At 46.2% G+C, this 8,558-nt stretch overlaps 1 pseudogene; it reads left to right on the top strand.

Annotated features, from left to right (window-relative positions):
• The first annotated feature begins 1,147 nt into the window (after positions 1-1,147).
• Positions 1,148-2,793, top strand: LOC147684949 (uncharacterized; annotated as a pseudogene).
• The last annotated feature ends 5,765 nt before the right edge of the window (positions 2,794-8,558 follow it).

The following is an 8,558-nucleotide window of genomic DNA, read 5'->3' on the forward strand; positions in this document are numbered from 1 at the left end:
CCCCCAAGCTGCAGGTCTGGTGGAAAGGTTCAATGGCACCCTTAAGCTGAAGATGGCCAAAATACAGGAGAGTACAGGACTCCGTTGGCCAGACGCGCTTCCTTTAGCCTTGCTTTCCACCAGAGTAACAGTTAATTCCAAAACAGGCGTTTCCCCACATGAGGTTGTCTTTGGCCGCACCGCCAATGTGTGGGGGGTCCCGAGACCAAAATGTTTTTCAGAAATAGAATATCCTTTGTTGATAGACTACTTGTATGCTTTGACTAAAGATCTCCGTTCTATTCATCAGCAGGTAGCAGACACCCTGAAGCTGTTGCCGGAGGGGCCGGACATACCATACAACCCGGGGACTGGGTTGTGGTGAAGAAGTATCAACGGAAGTCTTGCTTGGAACCAAGGTGGTCGGAGCCGAGGCAGGTGCTCCTGACCACCCGCACCGCACTTCGAGTTGAGGGTCGGAAGGCGTGGACGCATGCATCTCATGTCAAAAAGGTTCCGTTACCACTGCCGTATGATGAATGGGTGAGAGGCGGCGTTGCTGATCAAGAGTGTGAAAGATACCAAGATACGCTCCTTTCTCCGATGCTTCATTGAGGGGTGAGGAGCTGAGTACGAAAAAGAGAAGGAAAAATACGATTGCAAGCTCCGAGGTTCCCCCTGATCACAGAGAGCCGGCATTAGGGGATACAGTTTTTGGCAGAGACCTCCCCATTCTATTCACAGATCCTGAAGTGCGAGGGAGCACTCGTTATAATCTGCGGCCTAGAAAAGAGAAAGGTATGAAGGACAGAGCACTGGAAGAAGGGCTTAGATAGGGAAGAGATGCGGACAATGTCTTACAGGATAGCTCAGAGTTAGGGATGGACTGCTGGTAAGAGCCCTGGTGCTTGGCCGAAGACTTTGTTTAACGAGACATTAGAGCTATGTCTGGGCCCAGATTAGTGCTCCTGAGTTGCTGCAGCTGTGCGACTCCATCGAGGGATTAGGGAATGAACAATAGAAGTCTACCTGTGAGGCTTTAACGGACACAGGGACGAAGATCCCTTTTTAAGGGTTGAAGAACCCCTCTGGCCGGTTTCGGAGTGCCTGGGACTATTTTTTATATACTTCTAGCTTAGTTTTTTCTTTTTGATTTTAGTTAGGGAAAATGTACCCCTTTGGCCGTCCCGTCCCTGAGGAGGAGCAGCCTTTTGCAGCTCCTCGTAGACCAGAGCCTGATTCCCCATGGTTGGCTTTACCACGTAAAGGAAAAATTGTGGCCGTCATAATACTGATTATTGCATTCATTCTGATCCTTGGAATATTGTTTTTTCTGGACAAAGTCTATCCAGTACATGTGTTTGCTCCCACACCTTCTGCCATCCCTGAACATAATATGATAACTGTTGATTATGGTGAACAATGCCTACGAAAAGGTTATCGAGATAATGTTTTTATTAAGACTCTACATCATGCTCATGCAGTACATAATGTGACCGATTGTTGGGTTTGTGAGTTGTTACTTCTGCTGCTTATAAAAAAGATAGATTTTTGGCACTTCCCCTGACGCCTGTGAATAGTTGTGTGGGGTGGTACACCTTGATTGGTATGGTGAAATATTTCCAGCAACCCAATTTTCTATATCCCCGACTACCCAGTAGAGGATCTACTATGACAATGCGAGTACGCCCTATGCCTACTTCTTCTCTTGGACAGCTGTTTACTGACGGACGTTTTGATCAAACATTTTTGGAGACATGTTCGAAGAAAGTAGGGCGCTTCATGACTCCAAATGACACTGACAAAGTTCGGGAGAGTTTTCTACAATTGAACTCTTCTCTATCATATAGACACCCCCCAGCAACGAATGGTAGCAGTCATTCCCTGATGCCCTTAGCAGTTGTGGGGCCTTCACCATTCTTTTGTATCATAGGGAGGGGCCCTATAAAGGTTTGGAACAGTTCTTGCAACGTGACTGCATCGATTCGCCTGCCTCTTAGTCCTTCTTTAGTTACACCTCCAAATATTTACTTTGTCTGCGGATACAATGGGTATTTGTGGCTGCCTGAGGTTTGGGGTGGAGTCTGTTACCTGGCCTATCTGCTTCCACCTGTCTATGTGGCACCCTCAGACTATCATAAGACTCATCGTAGGTTTGCTATTATGCCGGAGCAGCGCATAAGGAGGGCGCTCCAAGTTGAGGATGTAGATCAGACAGACACCTCTCTACAACAATGGACCGAATTTTCTAAGGGCTTACTGCCGTTCTGGGGTCCAATATTTAACAGCAGGGCTATCCGTAGATTATCGAGGGTAATGGAGAAAGTAGTGAACACTGAGGCAGACATTGCCGCTAATATGTCTGTCGAGATGCAGGCTATGAGATTATTTACGATCCAAAATAGGATGGTGTTAGACGTCATCCTCGCTGATAGGGGTGGTGCCTGCCGCGTCATCGGGACGTCCTGCTGCTTGTATATTCCTGATTCAGCCCCCACTGTCAACTTAGCGGTGCAGAAACTTCATAGACTAGCGACTGAACTTCATCAGGACACTGGGACATGGTTACTACATGGGTGGCTGTGGGGAGTTTTCTCCTCGTGGGGCTGGAAGATTCTAATGGGGGTTGTAGGAGTAGTGGGTGTGTTACTGACTTGCTGCCTTTGCATTTATTGCCTTCCCCCTTGTTGCTTAATGTGTGCCAGCAATTTGCGGTCCCCAAGAAAAGTGACTGGACAATATCTTGCTTCTAATACAATTGAACTTCCTGATATTCATTGGTTGATGCTTATTGATGATGATATTTTTGATTGAAGTGTTTCCCCGCCCCTAGAATGAAGTGTAAAGACGCTACCTTTTTAGTTAATGAAGGCTACGCTCCAGTTAGACAAATGATGCTAAAGGAGGGTCTGATAGGTTTCATTTTCCGATGCCCCACCCATTAACATTTACATATGCAAGTTAGCATCATGTGTCTAACTAATGAAGTATTCACTTGTGCCTTTGCGTTTATTTTACTCTTCATATTGTTATTCATTTATGCATGTGGTGATATTCAGTTTCCTTAGCTTAGCTTGTGTGCCTCCATTTTGGGTATTCCTCTGTGTCTGCGAGTCACACTCGCTCATCCCCCCTCCCGTAGGAATAGGAAAAACCCGAATGCAGCAGTTTTTCGTTTCTTAGCTAACTGTGGCCGAAACTAACAAGTTCCTTATCTCTAATGTTCTCATGCACCAGAGACGCTGAGGCCCGGCTCCACGGCCTTGGGCAGAGATAACCAAATGTTGCTCTTGCAGGTGCAGATGCCTCTTGTGTGAGGTCATTGTTCCCTTCTCTGGGGTTCAGTACTTTTCCAGAAGGGGCATGTTTTACTTTGCTGTACCACGTTATAATGTATTGCTGTGATGATATGAGTTAGTCCTCTCAGCGCACTCTTAGGGGTGAGGTCGGACAGGGCCCTCTCATATGGGAGTTTATGGCCTAATAAAAATACCTTGTTTATTCTTCTCCACTGTGCGGCTGACTTCTTACTGAGTAACTATAGGTGAGTGTGGTAAGTCACTCGGGTGGATTTTTTCCACGCCTGGCTGAGCGTTCTATTGGGCGTGCGGGGCCGTGACGGAACCGTTTCGTCACAAGCACAGTCCACCTGAGGCTCGTGACGGATGGGTCCGTCACGGGCACGGGAGCGCCGCCCGGCCCCCCCTCTCCCTTAGCACTGCGGCGGAATAGCCGCCGCAGCTAAGGGGATAATATGTGTGTGACTTAACACACTCTGACTCCCTGCCCTAGGTACTTGGCAAGATTAGCACTATAAAATAAATAAAAAATGCACATGAGAGAGGGTGTAGGTGAAGGTGAGGGGCACTATTGGTGGATGGGCCGTTCCAGGCATCAGGAGTTTCCCTGGGAAGCTGGAAGGGTAGGGGGCTGGTTTTGTTACTGTGGTAAGGGTTTTGAAGGGTTTTGTAACAGTGCAGCAGTTTTTAAAAGCACTGCAAGGTTCCTTGTATAGCCAGCAGTTTTCAGACAACAATAAAAGTATCACAATAACCTCGTGATTAATGTGCCTGCTGGAGAGAGATGAGAGCTTTGTCTAGTGGCAGTTTTGATTCATCTACGGTTAATATGCCTGCCGGAAAGAATGTGTACCATGCATATCAAAGAACAGTACTTTTTGTTCATGGCTCAGTGAATAACTGCTTTTGTCAGAGAGATTCTTTTGTTACCGTGCAGTTCATAAATTACAATCATAATCTAGCACAGTGAGCTATGAACTACCATCAAAGAGATGCATGCAAGCTGCATGGTACAGGTTAGAAAGTTATGTCTTCATCCCAGTCTTTCATTTGCCTGATGTTGCTAAAAAAGGTATGTTTGGGTGAAAATAAATTTGTATGAATAAAGTCAACCCTAACCACTGTATTATATTCTGATTTCTCTGTTTGTGCTTCTTCTGATCAAACACTCTAAAAATAAATGCCTACCGGTATGGGTGACAAGTGCATCCTACAACTTCTAGTCCCCTTTACCTTATGTAACACTTTTTATACAATGATTTGCATACATATGATTCATTGTCTCTGCATGTGTGTGTGTCTGTGTGTGTGTGTGATGTAAAGTGCTCAGAAACCTTATACTGATATGAGAAGGGCCATAAAGAAAATAAGATACATGTGAGAGAGGGACTACGGAGAGTTAAGAGGAACTGTTGGTGATAGCGAGGGAATCGTTGAAGAGCCCCAACAAAGATTGGTGTATCCTAGTGCACAGTAAGGTCTTCATTTACTAAGCTTTAGAAGCTAATACAGTTTAATATCTAATGACAAATGTGTTGTAGAGTGCACCATATATTCCCAAATGTTCTTGGTGGTTTGAAAACAAAGGTTGCAGACTGTCATTATTTTGTAACACACAACAACTTTTGGAAAATGCAACGCTGTTACCACCAGGGGTATGTGGGCACTGTGTCTCAGTCAAAGAGCCCGGTCTTGAGTCTCTTTCTGAAGTGTGCCAGCGAGGGGGCCGTACAGAGCTGGATGGGAAGGTTGTTGCAGGTCTTGGCAGCGTTGTAGGAGGAACAGCTGCTACTGCGGGGAGTATGTGCGAGGGCGAGTGAAGAGGAGCGCGGGTGTCTAGCGGGTTGGTGGAAGTATATTCAATGGTTGAGTTATGAAGGTCCTAGGTCATTAGAGTGCTCTGTAGGCAAGCATGAGGATCTTGAACTGGCATCTTTTCTGCATGAGGAGCCAGTGGAGGTCTCTTAGATAGAAGGCAATGCGAGTTTGCTTGGGGAGGTCCAGGATGAGTCTGGCTGCATCGTTCTGTATGGTCTGGAGTCTTGTGAGAAGCTGGGTGGAGATGCCAGCATAGAGGGCATTTCCGTAGTAGAGGCAGCTGGTGAGGAATGCCTGAGTGATAGCCTTTCTGGTGTTGGTTGGGATCCATTTAAACATTCGGCAGAACATATGAAGGTTGTGGAAGCAAGAGCAGGCAACTGCGTTGACTTTTCGTTTCATGGGGAATTGGCTGTCGAGGATGATGCAGAGGTTGCATGCATGGTCGGTTATTCAATGTGGGCATGGGTCCAAGTTCTACCCGGCTACAGCTGCGGTCCCATGCGGAAGTGTTCTTCCCGGAGATCAGTACTTCAGTTGTGTAGGAGTTGAGTTGGAGGCAGTTGTCTCGCACCCATTTGACTACGTGGATCATGGTGCTGCAGAAGTTGGTTTAGGCATTGGAGGGGTCTTGGGTGAGCAAGAGGATAAGTTGAGTGTCGTCTGCGAAGGAGATTATGTTAGGTCCCTGAGATCTGACGACATCTGCGAGGGGGGTCATGTAGGTGTTGAACAGGGTGGGGCAGAGGGATGATCCTTGTGGCATGCCGTATATGATGTCTTTGGGTGCCGAGGTGAAGGGAGGTAGTTGAATGCTCTGTGTGCATCCTGTAATGAAGAAGGCAATCCACATGAGGGCTACTTGCAGTATGCCTATGTTGTAGAGTCTGTTTATAAGGGTGTTGTGGGAGACTGTGTTGAACACTGTGTAGAGGCCGAGGAGGATCAGCGCCACAGTTTCTCCAAGGTAGAGGAGCGCTCTGACGTCGTCTGGGGCAGCAATCAGCACGGTCTCAGTGCTGTGGTTGGCACGGATTCTTGATTGAGAGGTGATTAATAGGTGGTTTTGTTCCAGGCATTTGGTGAGCTGCGGTCTGGTGTTTCCATCTGTCCACGAAGGTTGCTGTAGAGATGGCGGTGTTGAGGATGCTGGTAAGTTGTGTGCTGATTGGGTTTGTTGCAAGGTTCTAGAGGTGGTGGGGGCAGCAGTCGGGTGGCCCCTGTTTTGGATGGAAGACATGATGGCTGAGGTGGTCAGGGCGGTGAGCGGTGAGCAGGTGGTGATGGTTTGGCTGGTTTTTGCTGGTTGATTGAGGTCGCCAGGGTTGAGGGTGGCAGGTTGGATGTTGAAATTGTTGTAGATGTTGGTGTTCTTGCTGTGGAAGTAGTCTGAGAGGGTGCTGCAGAGTTCTTGGGAGGGGTGGATGGTGTTCTCTGTGACTGTCGGGATGGAGAATTTATTTATTTATTTATGCGTTTTTATATAGCGCAGACTTTACCCGAAGGTGTCAGAGTGCTTCACAATAGGAACGTTAATGATACATGAGGAGAAAATTGCAAGTGAACAAATTACAAAAGCAAACGTTAAGTTACATGAGGTAAAAGTGACAATTGTGAGCAAACAAAATACAAGAGGTAGCAAACGGTACATTACAGGAGGAAAAAAGTGACATGTGTGCAAGTTACAAAGGCGTACAAAGTATAAGTAGAGGTATAATACTTCGATAAATGGCAGACACTCAAACACAAGAACAAACGTTACATAGGCAATGGTGGCACTTGTGCAAGTATCAAAAGCAAACAAAATGTAGGAGGTAGCAAACAGTGTGTTAAAAGGGAAAAGTGACGTCTGCATGTTACAAAAGAGTACCAGACACAGGTAGAAGGATTATACTTCAATAAATGGCAGACCACTCAATACAAGAACACACTGGGAAGGCACTTCCATAGTCATGGAGAATAGAATTTCCTATAATGGAGTCGATGAACTGTGCAAATGTCTAAAATATATCAGCAGTTAGGAAACCACAATGGACCACTTGTTTGTACTTAAGAAGTGTGCTGGAAGCAAAGTTTTAATATGATAACAACAATCAAGGAACTTTACTTGGTGATGTTCAAATGATATATATTTGCTGAAACCACGTTTCCACACCTTATTGGTTGTGTGCTATATAGTTTTATCAGTAAAACTGCACATTGGCATTGTGCTTCAATTTCAAAAGAAAATGTTTTGTATGTTTAACACAGTGCCTCCTTCTGACTTACAATAAAGCATCAACGACGTACAGAGATTCTAGTCTGTAGCACACTTCTGTGCATCAGTGAGAATCTTCAGTTTACAGTTCACACAAATGAAACAGCCCAATCCGTATTCGGATTGGGCTGATTTATCATATACAGGTAAAATAAGGAGGGCTGATATATGGCTAGCCAGGGAATTATATAGTAATGTAAACTCCTATCTAGCTGTCTGTAGCCATGTATTGCTCATGCAGGCAGGTTAATAACTGTTTTCCTGCTTAATGCTTTTACCCCCACACAAGACCTGCCCTCAATGGCTCTTATCATCCATCGCTCACTACTGTATCAACCCCATAACCAGTCATCACCAGCTGAACAGAAATGGAGTACCTGAAGCGATCTGACACATAAAGCTGGTTACTCACAGGACTGCACTCTATTCCAGCACTGCAAGTCCCAATAAGCTACATTCTATGTACGCTGCTTTACATTTCACAGTAGCACTTGGATATGAGATGCTAGTAAAAAAGTCCATCCGAGCAGGGCTTTCCAATCACTTCTCTCACCAAACAAGCCTTCTCAGGACCATGAACTGTAAACAAATGATCAGACTCAGTCCTTCCAAGTATCACGCATCAGGTGTGACAGTAACACATTTCAGTGTAGTGCCCACATCCCCACACTGAAATGCATTGTCACACATTTGCATAGTGTCCACGCCTCATGAAGCACTGCATAAAACTAATAGTGTGGTGTGGTTACTGCCCGCCCTTGCCTTGCGTTCGCTGCTCCTGCAGGTTTGGTGCTTGTAGCTGAGCTAAGACTGCTGCTGGCAGGCAGCTCACAACTACATTGTATTTAATTATTTCCTGGGGCGCCGCTCTCAGATAGCTTGACTTCATTGTTAGGCCAAATGGCTACTACCTTCACAGCCGGGGCTGGACAGACCGGTCAGACTAAGTTGATTTATTTTATAACATCTTAAGCCGCGACGGGGGAGGAGAAGTGAGATGTGACGTTACATCCTGCTGCCAAAGGCGGGGAGTTTATTATGGGAGAATTTGTGGTGGCGCTTTAATCATGGCGCGTGCAGCGCTGCCTCCTTCTGCTTCTCGCACCGGCCCGGGCTGCTGTGTGCAGTCAAAAATCTAATGTGACCGGCGCCACGCCTTATCAGTTACAGCCAAGCTTCATGTCACAGCAGTGATTGGCGATTGT

Source organism: Lissotriton vulgaris, chromosome 10 (assembly GCF_964263255.1).
Source record: "Lissotriton vulgaris chromosome 10, aLisVul1.2, whole genome shotgun sequence".
Classification (NCBI taxonomy): domain Eukaryota; kingdom Metazoa; phylum Chordata; class Amphibia; order Caudata; family Salamandridae; genus Lissotriton; species Lissotriton vulgaris.